The 22,651-nt window shown below is 44.3% G+C and overlaps 1 protein-coding gene and 1 long non-coding RNA gene across 2 annotated transcripts in view; one reads left to right on the plus strand and one right to left on the minus strand.

Annotated features, from left to right (window-relative positions):
• The window catches only part of CELF2 (CUGBP Elav-like family member 2), a 914,911-nt gene extending 896,699 nt beyond the window's left edge, over positions 1-18,212 (minus strand). The window contains exon 1 of the mRNA XM_053253977.1: positions 17,822-18,212. The gene's annotated coding sequence lies outside the window, so the exon portion shown is untranslated. The remainder of the gene's footprint in view (positions 1-17,821) is intronic.
• The window catches only part of LOC128326685 (uncharacterized), a 56,384-nt gene that overhangs the window by 29,710 nt on the left and 4,023 nt on the right, over positions 1-22,651 (plus strand). The gene's annotated exons all lie outside the window — the stretch shown is intronic.

Raw genomic sequence — 22,651 nt, forward strand, 5'->3', positions numbered from 1 at the left:
GAGAGAGACTCCTGCCTGCCACCTTGCAGAAGGTGCTGCTGATCTGTGTAGACAATGCTGAGCTAGATGGACCAATGATCCGACTCAGTAGAAAGCAGCTCCCTGTTTTTCTAGTATCACCTGTTAGGAATCCCTGCCATAAGATGTTCTAAGTTGAACATTTTTTGGCCTAAGTAACAAGGCTTGGATCCAGAAGCACCCCTAGACTGTGTACCTGTTCCTTCTGGGGAAGTGTGACCCCATCCAGAACAGGCATATCAAAATCATCAATTGAGTTCCGACCCCATACAATGAGTAACTCCATCTTATCTGGATTCAGTCTCAGTTTGTTATCCCTCATCCAGCCCATCACCGACTCCAGGCAGGCATTTAGGGAGGTTATGCCCTCTCCTGATGATGCTGACATGGAGAAATAGATTTGGGTGTCATCAGCATACTGATAGCACCCTGCACCAAATCTCCTGATGATCTGTCCCAGTGGTTTCATGTAGATGTTAAACAACATTGGAGACAACATGTAGCCCTGAGGGACACGATACAAAAGTTCAGATTTTGAAGAAGAGCAGTCTCTAAGGGACACCATCTGGAACCTGCCTGAGAGGTAGGAGCGGAACCACAGCAAAGCAGTGCCTCCAACTTCCAACCCCTTCAGACACCCCAGAAGGATACTATGGTTGATAGTATCGAAAGCCACCAAGAGGTCCAAAAGGACCAACAGAGTCACACTTCCTCTGTCCATTCCCAATTGGAGATCATCCATCAACCGGCAACCTTGTTTGAACCGGCAACCTCGTGCTTGCTAGGCAAGTCATTTCCCACTGCGCCATTGGGTGGGAGTGTAGCTAAAATTGAGTGAAAGGGTTCAAAGAACCCAGGCCCCCAGCTCCTGAGGGTCCTCCAGCTCCACCACTCCCTATTTTCTTCATTATCTCCCTCACTCTGGGGGGCCGCCAGAGAGAGGGTTAAACACGGGCCCCCTCTCCCCTAGCTATGCCCCTGTAATCCTGATTCAACCCAACTGTCTTATCTTTGCATACCACAACTCTCTCCCCTGGATTCTACACCTCTTTTCCCTGCTCATATTTGCATTGCAGGCCTCTAAGCAGGTTCTGATTGGGAACTCAAGCCAAATTGCTACATGCCTTTGCTAAGACTCTCGTTTAGAACTTCCGCTAAATTGTTTCGATTGTCTTGCCTAACCAAATTCTCTTTTTGCCTGCTTCATTCCCATTTTTACCTTTAATAATTCTTTTAAATTGTAATTACGCTTCTTCATTTTTTCAAATACACCAAACAGGGGCAGAGCCACCATTTCATGGGTTCCCCCCACCCCCAGCCACACCCCGGCATCTGTCATCAGACATTATTATTATTTCTTGTTTACACAGTCAGACAGGTGTTATTGACTGGTTTGTTTTATCCAGACATCGAGACCTTCCCAAGGACCTGGGATGCCAGAATTTTATTGTCAATTGTTATAGATATCGTCGCAGAATATAGGCTGTTCCCAGTAAAGCTGCTTTTTGTAATTGGCTGATGGTGATTTCTGTGGCGCCTATGGTGTTGAGGTGCTCTTCAAGGTCTTTTGGAACTGCACCCAGGGCGCCAATGACCACTGGGATTATTTTGGTCTTCTTCTGCCACAGCCTTTCAATTTCAATTTGTAGATCTTTGTATTTGGTTGTTTTTTCTGTTTCTGTTTCTTCTATTCTGCTATCCCCTGGTATTGCTATGTCGATTATTTTGACTTGTTTTTCTTTCTTCTCGACTACAGTGATATCTGGTGTATTGTGTGGCAGATGTTTGTCTGTTTGTAGTCGGAAGTCCCATAATATTTTTACATCTTCATTTTCTTCAACTTTTTCAATTTTATGGTCCCATCAATGCTTGGCTACAGGTAGCTTGTATTTTTTGCAGATGTTCCAGTGTATCATCCCTGCTACCTTGTCATGCCTTTGTTTGTAGTCAGTCTGTGCGATCTTCTTACAACAGCTGATCAGGTGGTCCACGGTTTCATCTGCTTCTTTACAAAGGCGGCACTTGCTGTTTGTGGTTGACTTTTCTACTTTTGCTCTTATTGCATTTGTTCTTAGCGCCTGTTCTTGCACAGCCAGTATTAAACCCTCTGTTTCTTTCTTCAAGTTGCCATTCTTAAGCCATTGCCAGGTCTTGGTGATGTCTGATTTTCCACTTATATTGTGCAAATATTGACCATGCAGGGGCTTATTTTTCCATTTTTCTGCTCGGTTCTTGACTTGTTCTTTCTTGTAGGCCTGCTTTCTTTCATTGGTGTTGAATAGTTTCGCGTTATTGACCATTTGAAGTGCATCTTCTTCACTGTCCTTGATATATTCTTCAAGGCCTCTTTTCTCCTCCTCTACTGTTTGATCGACTTGCAGCATTCCTCTTCTACCTGAGCTGCGAGGGAGGTATAGCCTATCTACATCACTGCGGAGGTGTAGAGCATTATTGATGGTCATTATTTTCCTGGTCTTACGATCCAGCATCTCTAGCTCAGCCTGGGTCCAGTCTATTATTCCTGCAGTGTATCTGATAACAGGTATAGCCCAGGTGTTTATGGCTTGTATGGTGTTCCCGCCATTGAGTTTGGACTTGAGGATTTTTCGAACTCTCCTGATGTATTCACTTCCAATTTTTCTTTTAACTTCAGTGTGTGCGATGTTATCAGCCTGGAGAATGCCCAAGTATTTGTAAGGTTCTTTCTCTTCCAGGTTCTTGATCTTGCTTCCATTGGGCAGTTCAATTCCTTCTGTTTTTGTTATTTTCCCTCTGTTCATTATTAATGCAGCACACTTGTCTAGTCCAAACTCCATTGCTATATCACTACTGATTTGCTATATCTTTCTTCTCGACTATTATTATTATTAATAATAATAATAATAATAATAATAATAATAATAATAATAATTTGATTTCTATACCGCCCTTCCAAAAATGGCTCAGGGCGGTTTAGACAAAGAAATAATAAATAAATAAGATGGATCCCTGTCCCCAAAGGGCTCACAATCTAAAACATGCAGGGGGCATGGTCACTTCTGCTGATAGGGCAGTGCGGCCCCATAGGCAAGTAAATAGTAAATTAAAACCAGCGCTGCAGCTGTCAGAGCACTTTTCCCTGCTTGTAAAGGCAGGGAAACATTCCTGGCCAGTTTGGGAGCTTAGCACAGGCTGAGGCTGCTCAAAAAATAGGGTGTTCTGCCAGCCGGGGCATGGCTTGGATGGCAAGGGGCACTGGTGGCAGGCTGGGCAGAGGCCGCTGGCACTCTCCCTGTGCCACTGACACCAAACTTTCTTAAATTGAGATTGAAGCTAATTTTCCCACTTTAAGCCAAAAGCGTAGTTGAGATGTCTAGCCAGCACCTTGGAGGAGTTCTGGTAACAAGACACTTAGACAAACCTGTCCATGCGTCCTGATTGTTTTATTGTCTTTGTGAGTGGCTGCGAGCAGTATTGTAAAGGAGGGGTGGGATGGAAATATTTCAAATGAATAAATAAATGCTGCGACTTGAACAGATTTTTATTTTTATTTATTTATTTAAGACGTTTCTGTGTACAGCATAATCTCCGAATCGGGCTATAGTGGATATATATGGTAACATGTGCAAAGAAGTGTGTGATACAGGCATTTTTGTAAATGTCTCTCATTCATTGGATCTCCTCCCCTTTGTTGAAGGGTTGTCCATCTGTGGCAGAGCATCTGCTTCGCACGCAGAAGGTCCCCGATTCAGTCCCTGACATCTCCAGGCAGAGCTGGGCAGGACGCTGTCTGAAACCTTGGACAGCCACTGCTGGTCTGTGTAGACAATACTGAGTTAGCTGGAATAAATGCCTGACTCAGTCAAAGGCAGGTTGATATGCTCAGAAGGACAGCATGGATGGTTAACACCTTAATCACTCAGTACTTATAAATGCCATGGGGAAATCTGCTAAAGTTGGAGCTGAAATTTCTTCAAAGTGTGTGTGTGTGTGGTTTTACATGTTATATCAATCATCTGTACAATCTGTGTACAGTGCAGGGGCGAAACTATAATAGGGCAAGGGGAGACAGTTGTCTGGGGGCCCACTGCCTTGGGGGGCCTCCCCAGAGGCAAGTCACATGACTGACTCCCCCAGCCACGTACCTGCCCGGGCTTCCTCCAGTTATATTCATCCTCTCAAACTGATGTGAGAAGACCTGGAGCTACCTGAACAGCATGTCTTTCTCTAGTACCATTAAATGTCTTGCATCGTCCACAATTTACAAAACCTTTAAAAAAATATTTTTTTCTTTACTTCATGAGCTGAGCTTCAGTGAGGGGGGCACACATTTTAAAATCTTGTCTCTGGGCCCACTCCAACCTTGCTACGCCCTTGGTACAGGGTACACATTTGTTCCATTTGTACACATTTGTTTGTGTATACAGTGTACATGTTACATTCAACGTGCAATTTGCACTCTACATTTTTGAGCAATCCGGTCCCCATGTTGATTTTTCAAATGAATTTTCTGCACGTTCACACAGATATGCGTAGACATGTACAGACATCTGCAACTGTGCCCCATCTGTACCACAGCATACATAGGTGTGGATGATACTTTGTTTACTGGCACATGTGATAAGGACATGCACATTCCATGAGCGCTCACATCCTTCACATCTCCTGATGTGTTTTGCATCTTCCAATGCACCAGGGCACCTTTCCATAATTGTTCAGGGGAGGACGCAGTTTGTCTGAACCATTCCTTTTCATTAGATGCAGTCATTAGGTGGCTTGGGAGCTATTGCTAGCTACTAGGCTTCCCTGAAGTTGCTTTCCAGACATTTGAGCTTGCTTCTCTCTCCTTCCCTTCCAACCAATACTGCAGATCTGATTGGCTGGCTGAGACAGGGCATAGCTGTGCCATTTTTAAGCTTTCTTTCCTTGGGTTGCTTTTACTTTATCTCCTATTAAATGCTCTCTAGTTTCTTCCCCCACAAAGCAGCTCCTCTTACACACAAACACACACACATCGCTCCTGCCCTGCCACAAAATTATCCTTCAATTCAATAGTTTTGAAGTTTAAATACCTTGTTCTGTTGATGTAACTTTTTCGGCAAGTTGCCATTTGTGATTGGCTCATTGGCTCAAGCACTAGCAGAGCCAGGCGGCCCATGTCCGTCAGACGTAGGGTGTCTGGCAAGCGGGGCTGCTGCGGCGGCCGGACCCGGGCTGCCCGCGGTCTGGCTCTGCTAGTGCTTGAGACGATGTCTGCGGCCCCATTTGGGAGTTAGATCCAGGCCAGCGCTGCATTCGCAGCGTGGCCAGTAGCAGCTCTTCCCTGCCTTAAAGGCAGGGAGAGCTGCTTCTGGCCACACTGAGAATGTAGGGCTAGCCATTTAACTCCCAAATGGGGCCACACAGCCCCACTCAGGAGCTAAACCAGCACCCCCTGTATCTGATGTCAGATGCGGGGGGGAGGTGTTGAGGCCCTGAGGCGTGGCTCCTGAGGGGCGGTGGCCCGGGTTTGTTGAACCTGGTCGCGCAATTATGGCTACACCCATGGCTCAAGCCACCAATTTGTGACTGCTTCCACCAGCTCTGGCAAAAAAGGTCTGCCCACCCCTGCTCCACACACACTGGGGCTATTCCCACGATCGGGGAAAACCGGGCTAGGAAAGCCTAGCCTGATTTTTCCCGGTCATGGAAACCACCTGGCTCAGCTGCAAGCCCGGTGGTTCCTAGGCGGGAAACCCGCCTAAGTGCCCCTGCCTTTAGCCCGGGTTTGCGGAGCAAGCGCTCTGCAAAACCAGGCTCCCTGATCATGAGTAGCCATGGCGTGGCTCTGTGCCACGGCTACTCACAAGTAGACCCCCGGAGGAGAGGCAAAAAGCCTCCTCCCGGCTCCGGGGGTCTCTCCAGTATGCCCTGTGCATGCAGGGCATACTGGGACTTCTGGGGGCCGTGCGCCCCCGAGCTCCCGAGCCCCCTCCGGCTCCATCATGGAGCTGGCAATCGTGTGTACAGCCAATCCGGCCGCCCAGGGCTACTGCCCCGATCATCTGCGGGGAGAGCGGGCTTAGCCTGTTCTTCCTGAAGTTTTGGCAAAAGTGGGTCTCACGGATCATGAGACCCACCTCACTGTGTTAACACTAGATTAAACAAACTGTCCCCCTCATGATTTTGGGAAGAGCAAGGGTGTGAGCACCAGGGCTGTCCTTAGAGAGCCTTGGCAGGGCGTGGGGCCCAGGGCTAATCAGCCAGTGTGGGGCCCCCTTCCAGTTAATTCTAATGGGAGTTAAAAGAGTGGGGCCCGGGGCAGTTGCCCTGCTTACCATGGCCTAAGGACAGCCCTGGTGAGCACTCATGGTGTGAGCATATCCTTCCTGCATGTGCTGAGGGCCACCTGTCTGAGTCAGCCCAATGCGTGAATAATCCTTGTGTTTGCAACCTAAGATCTTAAAAGGCGGGGGTTCTCTTCCTAACAGTTAGAGGTAAGCATAGTTTGGCATACAATTCTCAATAAGGTTTGCGTTGATTTCGAATGATTTATTTCCCAATTCCACTTTAAATGTTTCAGAGCAGCAAAGATGAAAGAGGTGAAATTCAAAACACAGAGAAGCTAGCTTTAAAGCTTCAGTAGACCTATTTGCAACGCCTTTCAAAAATGGAACCAGACCAAAGGTCTTGTTCCCCCAAGCTGTTCTGTGTGGGTGGCTCACACTTGTAGCCCTGAGGGGCTCTGCCCACACAACACAGCTTGTGGGAGTGAGAAAATGGAAACTATAATGAGAGGAAGAATGTGATCATCAAGGTCAATAAGTAATTATTCCATAAGGCAGGATAATGACAGTAATCATAGTCATAACACTTAATATATTAAATGCAACTTTTTGTCACCAAAGCACCTGGCAATTATGAAATGTCTTCTGAAGTACTGCATTATTTTTGAACCCTTAAAAAAAACCAAAAAACACCAGCAGCCACTAAGCAAGTTATAGGCTTGATCCATGCACTGAATGGGCTAAAGCAGCCATTTACAGCCATTCAAAATTAACACACATGCCCCTCTTCTCTTAATATGTGCCCCCACTGCACATGTAGGAATATTTGACAGCGAAGCTTTATAATAAGGCCAGTTTGGGTGGCGGCTAAGTTTGCCAGTCTCCAGGGTTGTCCTAGAATCCCCAGCAATCGGCACCCGCCACCAGACAACTATTAAAAGCAATTCTGTAGATTTTAATAGCTTGCTATTGTGAATAATTTTGGGGAAACAAATTCAGGAATCGCTTCCACCAGAGATGGCTGTAGGGGAAGAATGGCAACCCAACCAATAGGCCAATTTGCTGATTTTTTGCTTGTTGGGAAGAAACCCACCATCCTGGTTAAGGTTTTATGAAAAGCAATATTGCCACCGGCCCGTCTGGTGGCTACTCAGGGACGGGCCTTCTCCATTGCTGCCCCGAGGCTTTGGAACACACTTCCTGCTGAAATAAGAGCCTTCCCATCTCTGACAACTTTTAAGAGGGCAGTCAAGATGCATGTGTTCACCCAGGCTTTTAATTAGATATAGTTTTAATTGTGTTTTAATATTTTTAACTTTTATAATATAAATTGTTGAAATATGTTAATCTTTTGATTGGTTTGGTTTTTTTGTCTTGTAAACCGCCCAGAGAATTTATGTTTTGGGTGGTATTAAAATATGCTAAATATGATAAATAAATAAATAAATAAATAAGAAACAGGCCATTGGACATAGAGGCCCGTGGCACTTTGCTAAATAACAATTTCACGCTGCATAATAAGGAGAGGGTGTTTGAGTCCACTCTTCTACCATAAGAATTACAGCACCTCCTGAGTAAATGTCTGAACTGGGCCTTAGTCTTTGGAGAGGGCAAAAGCAGCTCAGGACCACTACTCTTCAGAGCTATTGGACATCATGAAGGGCTACTGAGTACAGCAGGTCTTTTGCAGGGCAGGGAATGGTTTGCATTTTTCTTGGTTTTTCACCCATATCATTCATATCAACCAACATCTCTGTTGCTGGGGAAAAGCTGGGTGTTCTGAATTGTCTCTGGCAGACAAATATTTGAATTTAGGGATCTGAAGAGCTGATGGATCTTCTTTGGGGAGATGGCATTGGGCAGAGTTCTCAAATGTGAGTACCCAGATATTGTTGGACTACAGTGCCTATCATCCCCCACTATGATGGCTGAAGGCCATCTGGGGATACAAGTTGGAGAAGCCCTGGCCTTGGAAATTATTTGTTGAGCAAATGGCATTGCCTAATCCAAAATCAGACCATTGGTCCTTCTAGCTCTGTATTCTGACCAGAACTTTTGACTTTTTTTTTTTTAAAGAAAAACTCCTTCCTTGTCCAAGGACAGCACTGAACACTGTGACAAGTGTGTGCCTCTTGGGTCCCAAAGCTGTGCCAGAATGGCTCCAACATTGGAGCTGGCCACTGGGGCACCATTTCAGGTTTGAGAGAGAAAGATGGGGGATTAAAATGCAAGGAGTGTTCAGAGAGGAGGGGCTGTAACTCAGTGGTAGGGTACTTGCTGTGCCTACTGGAAGTTGCAGGTTCAGTAAGACCCCTGTCTGAAACCTTAGAGGGGTGCTGACTATCAGTACAAACAATTCTGAGCTTGATTACAAGGCAGCTTCATATAATTAATGGACAGCTCTTGGAAGCATTCGAGATTAAATTGCCCCAAAGCAACAATGTCCATTAACAGTCTTTGTTCTGGACATTTCATAACAACCAGAGAGGTGTGCCTGGACCCATCACTAACTGCTTTTAAACAGGCAGTGAAAACAAAGGCTTTGTTTCAAATGAGTGTTACCAGAGGTGTGTGTGGTTGTTTTTTTAATTTTTTTTTTTAAAAAGCAGGGTTGGCATTATTGCTGCTGTCAACATGTTATTCGGCTGTTTTAGTTGTTAACCTTTAAAGGCTTTTTAGTGTATTAGGTGTGTGTGTGTACACACACACCTCATTTTATTATGCATTGTATGGTGCAATATTAACTCATACAGCCCAATGATTGTCTTTCAAGAGCATACCATAAATTATTATTTATTATTATTAAAATAAATTGTATGTACCTTCGTATGTAAAATACAAAAAGGTTGCTCTCACAACCGGGCAGGTAGGGCAGGGCGAGGGCACGACTTGGTAAACTTGGTAAAGTAAAGTGTGCCGTCAAGTCGATTTTGACTTCTGGCGTCCACAGAGCCCTGTGATTTTCTTTTTGGTAGAATACAGGAGGGGTTTACCATGGCCTCTTCCCGCACAGTCTGAGATGACGCCTTTCAGCATCTTCCTATATCGCTGCTCCCCGATACAGGTGTTTCCCATTGTCTGGGAAACATACCAACGGAGATTCAAACCGGCAACCTTCTGCTTGTTACTGAAGCATTTTCCCACTGCACCACTTAAGGTGGTCTTGGTAAACTTACCCCCCCCCCCGCAAATGCCTGGGTTCTCCTGCTGCTTCATCCCGGCCTCCAGAAATCCCACAATGCACCACGCAAGTGTGCGGTGCATTGTGAGGGTCCACCCAGAGATGGGCAGGGGCCCATCAGTGGGTTAGCAATGGCTGAAAGCAGCCGGTGCAGACGCATGGTCAAGGAAACATGGCTAAGGGACCACTCAATCTCGTAACCTCGGCCAACTAGATACTGTTTTAATTAGATACTGTTTCAATAGTTTGTTGTTTGTCTTAATAGTTTTAACATTGTTTTACATTATTGTAATGTTTTAACCTTTTTATTTATTTGTATTGTTTTGTTATAAACTGCCCAGTGTTTTGGGTGGTATACAAATATGTCTGGGTCTGGGAGAGGACAGCTGGTCTTGTGGTAGCAAGCATGACTTGTCCCCTTAGCTAAGCAAGATCTGCATTTTAATGGGAGACTAGAAGTGTGAGCTCTGCAAGATATTCCCCTCAGGGGATGGAGCCGCTCTGGGAAGAGCATCTGAGGTTCCAAGTTCCCTCCCTGGCAGCATCTCCAAGACAGGGCTGAGAGAGACTCCTGCCTGCAACCTTGGAGAAGCCGCTGCCAGTCTGTGAAGACAATACTGAGCTAGATGGACAAAGGGTCTGACTCAGTATATGGCAGCTTTCTATGTTCCTATGTTTCTATGTTCAATCAATCAGTCACCTTTATTTGGTCTTAGACCAGCATAAGTACAACAGAATACATGAGATACAAGCAGGGGATGGGAGACAGTATAAAATATAAAACTACTGTTATGAAACTATAGAAATATGGGATAGTAATAAGGTAGAAGAGATTTTTTTAAAATGTTTATTATATAGAATTTAAAATAAAACCAAGACTGTCTACAAGAGAGAAGTCTACATCGTAGTAAACAGTGGGCCAGAAGGGTACTTCAGAGTACTTAAAAATAGTTAAGGGTGTTCAAAATTTCATGGGAAAAAAATTAAAAGTATGCAATTAAAGTAGCTTTATGGGTTACAATAGCTTATGTGAGAGCTGAGGCTAAGGCTGAATTTTGTCGGCTCAGCCCACGGTCCCCCTAGGCACAAGCTGTCATGGCCCTGCAGATCCTGCATGCTGTGGCCCAGAACTGGACAGTGTTGTGCGTTATGGTGGGGTCTTCATCCAAGGGCTGGCACAAGATATAAAATTGAGTGACCAGGTTTCCTGAGGAGTACTGGCAGAATAAGGTTGGTACGACTTTCTCTGTGAAAGGGACACAAGAGCAGAACGTGCCCCATGGTTTCGGCCTGCCCTGTGTCACAAGGACATACTCTCTCTGCAGGTGACATCTTCCTGAACCTGCCTTCTAGAACCTGCCTTCTGATGGGAGGACATGTCAGTGTGCCAAAGGGAAGGCCTTCCTATGGGCTGGGACCTCCAGCAATGACAGATACGCAGCGGGAGAAGGGAAGTATCCCAAACTTTATGCGGTGGGGAAGTTTGGGACCCTGCCCAGGTCTGTTTGGCACTCTACGTCCGTTATCCTTTGTTTAAGCACAGGATTTGGCCTGGTTGTATCCCAAAATATGTTCAATAAATACATACATAAAAATAAACTGGCGGGCTCCCTCAGCGGGTTTGCTGCCGAGAGCCGGTTGGCTCCTGTGGGTTCCTGCGGATAGCCAAGCTCAAGCTTAGCTGCCGTAGCCAAGTCTTGACTGATCGTGAGAACAGCCTCAAAGTATAGTTTGCCTTTTGCGAGCACTGGCAGAATCCAAATAAATGGAGTTATGTGCTACTATTTTCTTCTAGCAGGGCCCAGGAGAGAGGCCATAGCTCTGTGGCAGAGCACCTTCTTTGAAGGCAAAAGGGCACAGATTTGATCCTTGGCATCTCCAAATGGAGCTAGGAAAGACCTCGGTTGGAAACCTTCGTGAGATGCTACCAGTTAGTGGCTACTACTACAGCAACAACAAATACTTATATCCCACTTTTCGACAACGTGCTCCACACAGGCTGCATAGAAAAATAAATAATCAACGAGATACTTTCCTGTCCCCAAAAGGCTCACAGTCTAAAAAGAAACATATGATAGGCACCAGCAACCACTGGAAGGATTATGTGCCCGGTTTGGACCGGGACCGTTGTTCTCCTCCTGCTAATTATATGGGAGTCACCACTTTAAAAGGTGCTTTTTTGGTCAGTTAGTTGGGGATTAGGTAGTGGTGGACTTCCAGATGAACAGAGTGTTTGTTCAAATGAGTTGCCTAACACAAGGCAACTGCACTAAGTCTGGCACTTGTGTTCCAGAATGGTGTTGCACTGGCACAAGCATATGGAACATAGGAACATAAACAGCTGTCTCCTACCACGCCAGGCCATTGGTCCATCTAGCTCAGTACTGTCTACACTGACTGGCAGCAGCTCTCCCAGGTTTCAGGCAGGAGCTTTTCCCAGCCCTACCTGGAGATGTTGCCAGAGATTGAACTTGGGACCTTCTGCATGCAAAACAGATGCTCTGTCTCTCTGATATGGCCCCATCTCTCCCCCCCCCCACTCCACCATCACACTTGTGCAATCTGTGGCACACCTTCTCTCTTTTGCAGGGAACTTCTGTACAAGATCACAGTTTTGAGCATCCCTGTGATTTCATGCAGCGATGTGATCTTCTTGTACTAGTGCAGCTTTGTTCGTTGCACAAATGCTTCCTTAGTCTGGATGTCAGCCAGGGTAAACAGTACTGACCTTGATAGAACAATGGTCTGACAAACATAACTTATATGCGATGCCCTAACTTACTACTCCCAGCTGCTCTTCTATAGGTGCAGCTGTTTAAATGGCTCACATTTAACCTCACCTGTGACTACAACAAAGCAATTCACTGCAGCCTTAACATCTGGCACTGGGTCTGGGGCGACCGTTCTTCTAGGTTGAGAAGCGGCAGAGTGTTTTCATTGCTCATTCATTCTTGAATGCTGCTTAAGTAAGGCTGCCAGTTGTGTCTTGTTGTGGGAGAGGATTTTAGAATTCACTTGCTCCCCCTGACTTTGTCAAGCCCATTTTGCAGGCGTTCCTAAATTGTCTTTATTAGCTTGAAGTCTGAAAGGCAGGAGGTGCAGCTAGATGAACAAATGCAATATTTTCCTCAGTTATTTGGATATTTAGGACAAACAACAATACATTTCAGTTCCTGGACTTTTGTGTTAAGGGTGGTCAACTGGGGGCCAGAACATCCAGTGTGAGCAACAGGGTCACATCGCTGAAGCTCAGCAAAGGCGTGATTTCAAAGATGTTGAAATAAAGAGGATGATGGTGATGTTGCTGAAGTTCATTATTCTTTGGTTTGGGATATGATCCATGGAGACTTGTCACGCCTGCCTTCAGTTCAAGGTTAGGCCACACATTTTGCATAAACAATCCTGCAACTTAAATTAGCTGAATGCACTACTTTTTACACCAAAAGATGCTGGGTGAAAGGTTTAAATACCATTTTTTTCCTCATCAGAAAAGAGTCATGACTATTATGATTAGAATTCACAAAAAATATCTGCTAAAATTAAAACTGAGTCACCGATTCAACTGTCATTTTAGTGCAAAGTAAATTTGTACTGTTATGAACGAATCACAAAATAATTCAAACTAGTTATGGAAAGAGTAATGGAAGCTTTACCTGACAGGAATTACCTTTTTCAGTGTTCTTATTTGTTTGCCATTCCTATAAGTGTAATCTATAAAAAATTACTTTCCCACAAAGATTTGAGGTGGGTTTGTTTGAATTATTATGAGTTTTCTGGCAATTTTTAGCACTTATAGTATAGGCCAGAAAATTGATGAAAGTAGGGTTTTTTCACCATTTTATCTTTGAAACCCAAATCAATTTTATCAGTTTTACTTTTATAATAATATGAGTATTAGAAGTCTGGAGTTGCTTAGTGTGAGAAAGCATACAGTAAAATATTATGGTTCATGTGCTGGTCGCTGAACGAATAAGGAGATTTGATTTGATTATTGTTCATATCACCATTCAAATCTAGGTTTAATGTGGGTTACCAACATTACCATGGCTGTGTGAACCCATCTGAAGGAAGAAATCTTAGATTCATTTTGGGCCCTAAACCACTTGCTGTGTGTTCACACAATCACACTAATGTTGGTAACCCACATTAAACCTAGAATGATGGCATGAACTAGGCCAATAAATAATAACCTTTGTTAAATTTTGTAGTATCACCACCACCACCACCAATGCCGCCAGTGCCTTATGAGCTCAAAATGTTCTAGGTTCTACATGTAAATTTTAAAAACGATACAGGTCTGGTCACAAAAGGAAAAGGGGATGGAAAGAGAAGAGGAAAAAGGAAAACAAGCCAGTTCAGGTACTAACTTTTTCAAGGGGGCCATGCTGTCTCAACACCTGTCTCTCTGCGGCAGCCAGGTAGAATGGTTGCCAATAGAGAGAAGAGGTGGTTCCAACTGAATCATTGAAGTGGGCCACACTGTTGCACCTTTCCCCCTGTTGTGGCCAGGTGGAATTTCTGCTTTATTTAGAAGTACAGTCTTAATGGAGGCAAATACTTCTGGCAGGATTTCTGTCTTTCAAGTATAGCTATTTGGCTCAATATGCTTGGAGTAGACAGGTAACATTGATGCCTGTTCTGTCTTAACACTTTTAGTGTTGGAAATGGTTTGTCATCCTGATTTTGCAAAGCAAGAAAAGAGAGAGAGAGAGAGAGAGAGAGAGAGAGAGAGAGAGAGCATATTTTGGCAGAAACTGTGCAAATCAAGCAAGTTTGCATCAACATCTATGACCCGTGATAAATTATGCAGAGGCAGTATTTTTGCAATTTCCTTACATTTGCCTATTGGTTGTGATGAGAGACTCATTCAAAGTGATGAGGTCATCAGTGGGTGATGCACTGGGGAAGTGGAAGCTTGGACATTCAGACATTATCAAGGAATACGGGGAGAACAATAGGTTTGCTCTGAAGAGGACAGGTACAGGCCAAGGTGGTTACAAGCAGGGGGTGCAATAGACCCACCCCTATTTTTAAGGCCAACTTCACTGCTCAAACACCAGGACTTAGGGTAGGCTGGGTGCTCAGCTCTTCTCCTCACCATAGAAAAGGGAGAGGACCTCTTACAGTTTGTATAACGTATTCAACATTTGTATACTGACATACAGAAAGAAGCAAAGAGCTGCACAGGTTATGGAAGCATGGCTTCCCTGCTAGAGAGATAAGCACTTAGGTATTACCCGCACACTTTCAAAGTATTAGGTATTTCACCCGCACACAGTGGCTGATGCATAGATTTTTATTTTTTTTTAATGGAAGGTGACATTGCAGTGGAGAAGTCAATGCTGCAGGGCAGTTTCTGTAACTGTGTGGCACAACTGTGGAACTGTTATTATTATTATGTGATTTACACACAGTCTACCAGATGTTATTGACTGGATTTGGTACTTTAATTATTGGGCCCTTTCCAAGGGTCTAGGATAACTAAAGAAGAATTTAAAAATATTGCCGTAGTATTCATGCTGTCCCGAATAGTATGGCCTTCTGTAGTTGATGTGTTGTAATTTTATTGATGCTCAGGGTGTCAAGATGGTGTTCAAGTTCTTTTGGTACTGCACCAAAGGCACCAACAACTATTGGCACCACTATTGTTTTCTTTTCCCAGAGCCTCTCAGTTTCAATCTGAAGGTCCTTGTATTTGGTTATTTTCTCCAATTGTTTTTCATTGATGACTTCTTCTTCTTCTTCTTCTTCTTCTTCTTCTTCTTCTTCTTCTTCTTCTTATTATTATTATTATTATTATTATTATTATTATTATTATTATTATTATTTAATACATATTATTAATAATAATAAATTAAAGCTTTATTAGAGTTCCCCCCTTCAAAATACAATGACAGACCCACTGTGATTAATGTAGAAAACCTATGCACAGTATGAATATCGTGGAATTATTCCACTGTTGTGGAATTTTGACTATTTCCATTTAGAGACAAGGAATGATAGAAAACATCTGCCAAGACAACCTTAGTAAGCTTGTGACCAAACTGGGGGCGGGGCGGGATGGTGGTGGTGATGATGAAGATGACAACATTGTTTTTATAAGTATTATGTCATGCACATACATGGTGCTTTGCACAAAAAAAGACAGGCTTGTGTTCTGAAGGGATCAGAGTCTGAAAGAGATTCAAGGGAGACAAGAAAAGAAGAAGAGGGAAATTGGACTCGGAACTCTTTTGATAAGACCTTGGAGAGCAAATGTGGTCTATTGCTTATATTTTGTCTAATGTGACCCTGCAATTTACAGAAAAGAGCAGTGCATACATCTTCTGGTATGTTCCTAAGGACTACAGAACTGGATGACATGCCAGTTTAGATTTACTCCTCACAATAACTAAACGGGGCTGAGACAGGAACTTGACAAAGGCTATTGAGTGAGCCTCATGGAGATGGAGAAAACCTACGCCCAAGTTTTCTCAATCTGACACACTATACACTAGAGCATGACTCTTCAAAAGTGCAGTTCTAAAAATGAAATATTTGAAATGTGAATTTCTAATGTTCAATGATATCTGAATGCTTGGCAAAATGTCGCCTCAGCTCTTGGCCCTCACCTCAGCTGCCCTTGCTCGCCACTCCCAATCAATATTCCAGTGGCTTCCATGTTGTTTCACGCTGCTGTTATTCTGAGATTGTACCGTGTGCAAACAATCATAATCATTGCTTGAATATGAAATAAAACATGGTGGCTAATATCCACATATAGGACGTGCTTGCACAAAGGCATTCCACTGGTACAAGGCTGTTGTGCTAGCTCAGGAGCTTGCATTCTAGATTAGTGTGTTGCATTGGCACAAAGATGTTTGAACTTTCACAGTGAGGTGAGACAATTTGTGCTCAACAGCTTTGAGCATCCTTGTGACACTGTGTAGCAACACAATATCCTTGTAGTAGCACAACTTTGTATATTGTGCATGTGCTTCGTTAGACTGGGTGTCAGCCAGGAACACCCATATTTTGTTTACATGGTTTCATCAGGCATGTTAGGAGGCCTCTTTTAGGGAGGCCAACACAGGCCTAACTAGGAAACAGAATAAAACAGCTTCTTAGGTGGCAGGGTTTTTTTTAATGTTATTTAGCTAAGGGAGGAATGTTGCCAGCAATTATTTTGTTACTACGGAGTCCACCATTTTGATTTTCCACATTGAATGCCAAAGTAATTTAAGCCATCTCTGGGAAGGGTTCACTATAAAAAGTCTGAAAACTGCCCACATACTTTACGTGTGAAATATACTGTAGCATGTAAAATATATATTTATCAACAATTTATCAAAAGGAAAAAGTTTGATCAGCTTAAAGTAGAAGGACTCAAATATGACCCAGTGCTAAGCCATTGTACTCAAGTTGACAGATGAAAATAAACATTTATGTATCTTTTGGAAATTTTGTATAATTCTTACAGCTCCGTTCAAAACAATGTCTGCCAAATTGTTCCCCAAATTTCCAGAAAAGTACAAAATAGATAAAACTAACATGGAAGTGATGGACCACCACATTCATGGAAGCACCACGAAGCTAGAATAAAATCTATTCATGTGACCAAAACACACCTCAAGCTGTTACCTCAGCACCAAAAGCAGACTTCACCAGGACTCTGTTGATATATCATGCTAACATTTTCCACAAAACTCAAAATTATTCCTAAAAAATCATGTTTTGCACTTTCCTCTCTGTTTAACTCAAGACCAGGGTGAGTTCAGTTATTCTTAGAGAAAGATTTCGCTACACATCAACCACCACCAACAACATGAAATAAGCCGAACCAGGAATAAGCCATAAGCCGAGCCAGAAATATATATATTTTTTCTAAAAGTTTGAGTGGCTTAACATGCTGCCTGCCTGGCAAACAGTGGGATGCCACACCAAAAACTGTTGCCATACATTCCCCCATCCTTTCGTCCAAATGCTAACAATGCTTTAAAAAGATAGACGGGACGTCACTTCAAGTATCCATTGTGACAGGAGTGTGGAAATGCAATCAAGATCAACCAATACAGTCCTTCCTGTCATCCTGAGACATTCCCAGCACTGCTTCTGGTGGGAGAACTGTGAATTTGCCCAGACAGAGCATAACTGAGGCAGTCATGAAGGCTGTTATTACCCATTTTAAGTACGAAGAGAAGGTCATATATCATGCAATTACACCTTTTCATTACATCTTAAACCCTCCTTCCCCTCCACCCATAGCAAGCGAACCACACTCTGGCATGCGCTAGATATACAAAAGGTTTCCAGCACCAAAGAAATAAATGAAAAACAGGAGGATTAAACACACACACACACCCCACACACAAAGAAAGAAATATTAAATTCCTCTTACCAGAGCGTAGCAGCCGCAACTCACTTCAAGGAATGTTGCTTTTACAGGTTTCTCTTTCAATTATCCTTGACTCAAGAGTAGTGGAAGACCAAAAAAAAGGGGGAGAAGAAAAGAAAGAAAGAAGCAAAGGTTTTTAAATTATCATACGCTGGAATCTTTGCAGTTTGTCGCAGAGTAGGGAATAAAACTACACATGGAAAAAAAAAACACTCAGTAATTTAAATTTGCTGTCAATTTAAGCTGCATTCTTCTGTCCCGCCTCTCTTCCCACTGGGTTCCCCTACCTGCCAGGCTGCAACTGACAGCTACCATACAAACAAACAAACACAAATATAGCAGAAAGCATGCTGGGGCCACGAATCTCTCTGTTTCTCTCTTGAGATTCAGTGACTACAAATCATTAGTTGTGGGTTTTTTGGGTTATTGTTGTTGATTGGGACTTTTGTTTCCAGCATGAAAATTTAATTTCTATTTAATTGATGCAAGCCCAACAGACAATGAGTGTTGCCTTTCTGAAAGAGCACTTGATTCTGCTTTCCAAAGATAGCTAAGATGTGTTGATTTTTAGGGATTTTAACGAGAATATTCTTTTTAAAATACTCTGAGGGTTACAATAAAGCAAGCTAGGTATGTCAAGAAATAAAGATGAATTAAGGCATTTTCACAAGTGATCCAGAGACTAGGGTTGGCTCATTAGATCTGTTCACACCTACATACTGAGGCTATTCTCACGATGGGGGGAAACCGGGCTAAAGAAGCCCAGCCCAGATTTTCCCCATCGTGAGAACCAGAGGGCTCATGGGCGAGCCCAGTGGTTCTCTGGCAGCGAGCCCGCCAAAGTAGCCCTCCACTTAGCCCAGGTTAGCAGAGCGAGCATTCCACTAACCCGGGTTTTCTGATTGTGTGCAGCCACGGCACGGCTCCGCGCCATGGCGACACATGAGAAGACCCCCACTGGGAGGCTGCAAGCAGCCTCCCAGGTTCGCAGGTCTCTCTAGGATGCCCTGCACGCTCGCGTGGGACATCCTGGAACTTCCAGGGGCCACGTGACCCCTGATCCTCACCGCCCCTGTCAGCGCCGTGATGGAGCCGGCAGTCGTGTGGGCGTCCAATCTGGCCGCCCAGCTATGAGCAGCTGCTCGTCTGCAGAGAGAGAGGGCTTAGCCCACTCTCCCTGCAGAACCCCCTCAGGTGCTTCACACCAATTGTGTGAAGTGCCTCGTTGACTTTCATGAAGCTTCTGAGTGGGAAATGGATTGCACCCATAGCCCAGCTGCTCACCTCTGTACGTTCTGTGTATTCAGTGCCAGATCACATGCATGAGGTTATGCATATACAGTTATTTATGTTCAGTCAGTTGTATGAACCTTATTCATATTTTCTACTTAATGCATGTAAGTTGGAGTTAGGGTCAGAAGGTCTGGACTTGAAGTCCACATTCGCTAAATCTCTACAAATTTAGTTAATGCGGACTTGAAGTTGAGCATAAGGACAGGTTCACATGTAATGCAGAACCTGAGGTACCCCCAGCCTGATATGTGGATGGACCTGATGTTGGCACTGTAAATGGTCACATATCTTGGTTTGTTGGATGAAGTCGAGTTGAGCCAAAGGTATGCTACTTGTCTGAGCTTCCCAATGAGGCCCTGGCTGCTATCCCAGCCTGCTTTGCACCACCTCACAGCCATTGCTTCCAATTGCAGAGGTCAAGAATGAATCAGAGGTTCATGAAGACATACCTGCCAAACATGTCCCTATTTGTATGCGAAGAGTGTGGATTCAGGCATTTCTCAGTGGGAGCAACACATAGTAGGCAAGCCAACTTCAAATCTTGGTTACACATCTCAGTTTGAGGCCCCAAATGAACCTTGGGGCCATTCCCAAGCTTTCCCAGCCAGGCTGGGAGCTCAGCACTTGCTGAAACCTCTCAAAAATGGAGCCGCAAGGCAAATTTTGAGAGTTTTCAGCCAGCGCCGAGCTCCCAGCCTGGCCAGGAATGCCTCTCCCTGCTTTTGAAAGGAGGGAGAAGCCATCCCAGCCACCTTGGGAGCCCAGCACTCAGCAAATGTTACTTCAAAATGGGGCGTGTGGCCCCATTTACTATCTTTGCCACACACCCTGCTTCTGACGTCAGGTGCAGGGGTGTGGCTGGGGTGCCAGGCATGGCCCCTAAGACATGGCAGCCCGGGTTCTTCGAACCTGTTCACATAAGGGCCCTGACGCAGGGCCAATAACTGCTTCTCCCTGGACATGCGCTATTTTTCCTCTTAAGCAGATGTAACCTGTAGTGTAAACTAGAGCTCAGTGAATTTTCATGAGTTTTGCTTTTCATATCAGTTTGCATGCTTAGTGAGGAGGATATTGCACAGCTCAGCAAACGGCACAAAATGGCAAATATTTCTTTTTTTTGCCCAAGTCCTGGAAATGAATCACAGACCTGTACAGAAGCTCCTAAGGGCTATTTTTTTAAGGCTTCAGGAAATAATCCATTCTCTGAGGAAGCCCAGAGGGAACAGTGCAGGAAGCTCCCAGTTCCTAGAAGTAAGGAAGCTGTACAGTCCATAAACTTGTCTTTTCTTTATTTTAATTATTTTTAAAATTCCCTTTTCTCATTTTACAATGTCAAAGGAGGTACACAATGTTTAACAATAAAATAATATTAAATAAGATTAAATGGTATAAAAACAAATTGCAACATAAAAGCAGCAGATAAAACACAGTAACAGCACAGCAAATGAAAAGGAACCCCGCCACCCCATAAAAACCCACCACAACAATTAAAAACCAACAGTTTAAATGGCCTTGTAATTATGCCTGCAAAGGTACTCTTCCCCTCCCCCAGAAAATTTTGCTCGCATCAATAAGTTCTTCTTCATGGTGTTGAGGGCTATTGTATTGGGATGGGGGTGGGCTTAGGGATGTGCACAAAACTGGTTTGGATGGTTTAGTTTGAATTCAAGTGTAAACTGAGGTAGGAAGGTTTTGCTTTGGTTTTGCTTGAGCCCCTCTGGATCTGTTCAAATTTGAACCCAACCCGAACAGGTTCTAAAAGGTTCTACAAAGGGTATAATGGGGACTCGAACTGGCCCATTATTACCTATGCATAGCATCTAGGGGCACAAAACTGGGGTGGGTGGTGGGCACCCATGTGTGCCTACCACCCACCCAAACCCCAAAGCAATCAAACATTCCTGAAATATTTAATGATTTTCTGAAGATTTTTCCTCCCTTTTTTTTTTTTGCATTTTCCCCATAGGGAATAATGGGGATCTGAGGTGCCTGGGTCCCCCAAAATGGGTTTGGGGGCAATGTACATTGGGCCACAATTCCCCCTTCAAGCCCCAAGCTGAACCCCAAGCTGCTGGGGTCCATGGTTTTAAGGATTTTATTTTTGCCCGCTTTACAGTTATCTCTCTCAGTGAATGAGAGCCTGTAGTGATCAGCCACCCCTACCCCTACAGAGTTAACCAGAAGTGAACCCTGTCCTGACTGAATGGCTGGTGAACTTCAGGGCTCAGATAATCAGCACAACAGGTGGATGGGTCCTAGAGAACTGTTGGGAGGAAGAAGAGAGTTCTTTGTTAGAGGAAGACATGTGGCCATGGGGGATGGCTCAGGCGTGGCTTGTGAACTCACCTGGGGGGGGGGGAGTGGGCAGCTTCTTTAACTGTGAACAGAGCCGGTGCTCCATGCCACCCAGTAGCCCCTGCGGCAGGGATCGGCTCCACTCACCTGGCTCCCATGGAGACGAGCCCCTGCCAGCGGCCAGGTGAGTGGCGGAGGCAATTCCTCGCCATGGGGGCTGCTGGGCGGCATGGAGCACCGGCTCCATTTACAGTTAAAGAAGCCACCTGCTGCCACCCCTCCAGAGGTGAGTTCACAAGCCGCGCCTGGGATGGCTGCAGGAAAGATAATCCTGCAGCTCCTTGAAAGATAGGAGGGCAGGAAGCTTGTATTCTCAACCAGAGTTTGGTGAGTTCAGGGAAAAGGAAGCCTGGCCTTTGTCTTTGGCAAGTTTAGTCTAGGGAAAAGTTTGTTTAGTCAGACTTTTCATGAGAATTTCTGTTTCTTTGGTGTGTGCTTTGTATATCCCTGATACTGTTCTAGTATTGATTACCTGCAACGTAATTAAAATAAGAAACACTAGCCTATGCCCATTCTACCTAGGGTGCTGCAAAAGACTATAAACATTTAAATGTGCATTAAGACAACCTATTTTTGTAATCCTACTAAGATCTTTAACTGTGTCTAAGAAAGCTAGAAGTCTCAGACGCAAGCAGTCTGTAGTAAATGAATAAACCATTTTTTTTAGTTCTTTTCTTTTTACAAGCCTCTCTGAATTGGTTTTTAACTCAGGAAAAGGGAGGTGGGTGAAGGAGGAGTTCTCTGGTGCAAGCATGTCCTCAAACATTCAACAGCTATCAGTTTTCTTACCATGTGTAGGCTTGAACGTGGAAGATCATTTTACTTATCTAACAGCAAAATAAGGAGACATTCCTCTGGGATTCCACCCCAAGTCCAGGGAGGTTCAAGCTCTGACAATAAGTGGGGTGGCGGTGGCAGCTTTGAACCTGTCAATATAGTACAGAAGAGTTTTAGGGAAAGCCAAGCCAGGCAGCTCAGCAGGGTTGATCCAGCATTTCTTCCCTCACATGAGTTTCCTGTGAGACAAAGGCTTTAATCCGCTACAGAGTCCCATTGAGAAAAAGCATCCACACACAGTTTACAGGTAGTAAGCAGTGTGTGGATTTTTCCCAGTGGGGCTCATTCACTGAGAGAAGAGAAAGCATGCAAAAAACCACCACCACCAAATCCTTAAAAAATAAGTAT

This window comes from Hemicordylus capensis, chromosome 5 (genome assembly GCF_027244095.1).
Source record: "Hemicordylus capensis ecotype Gifberg chromosome 5, rHemCap1.1.pri, whole genome shotgun sequence".
Lineage (NCBI taxonomy): Eukaryota > Metazoa > Chordata > Lepidosauria > Squamata > Cordylidae > Hemicordylus > Hemicordylus capensis.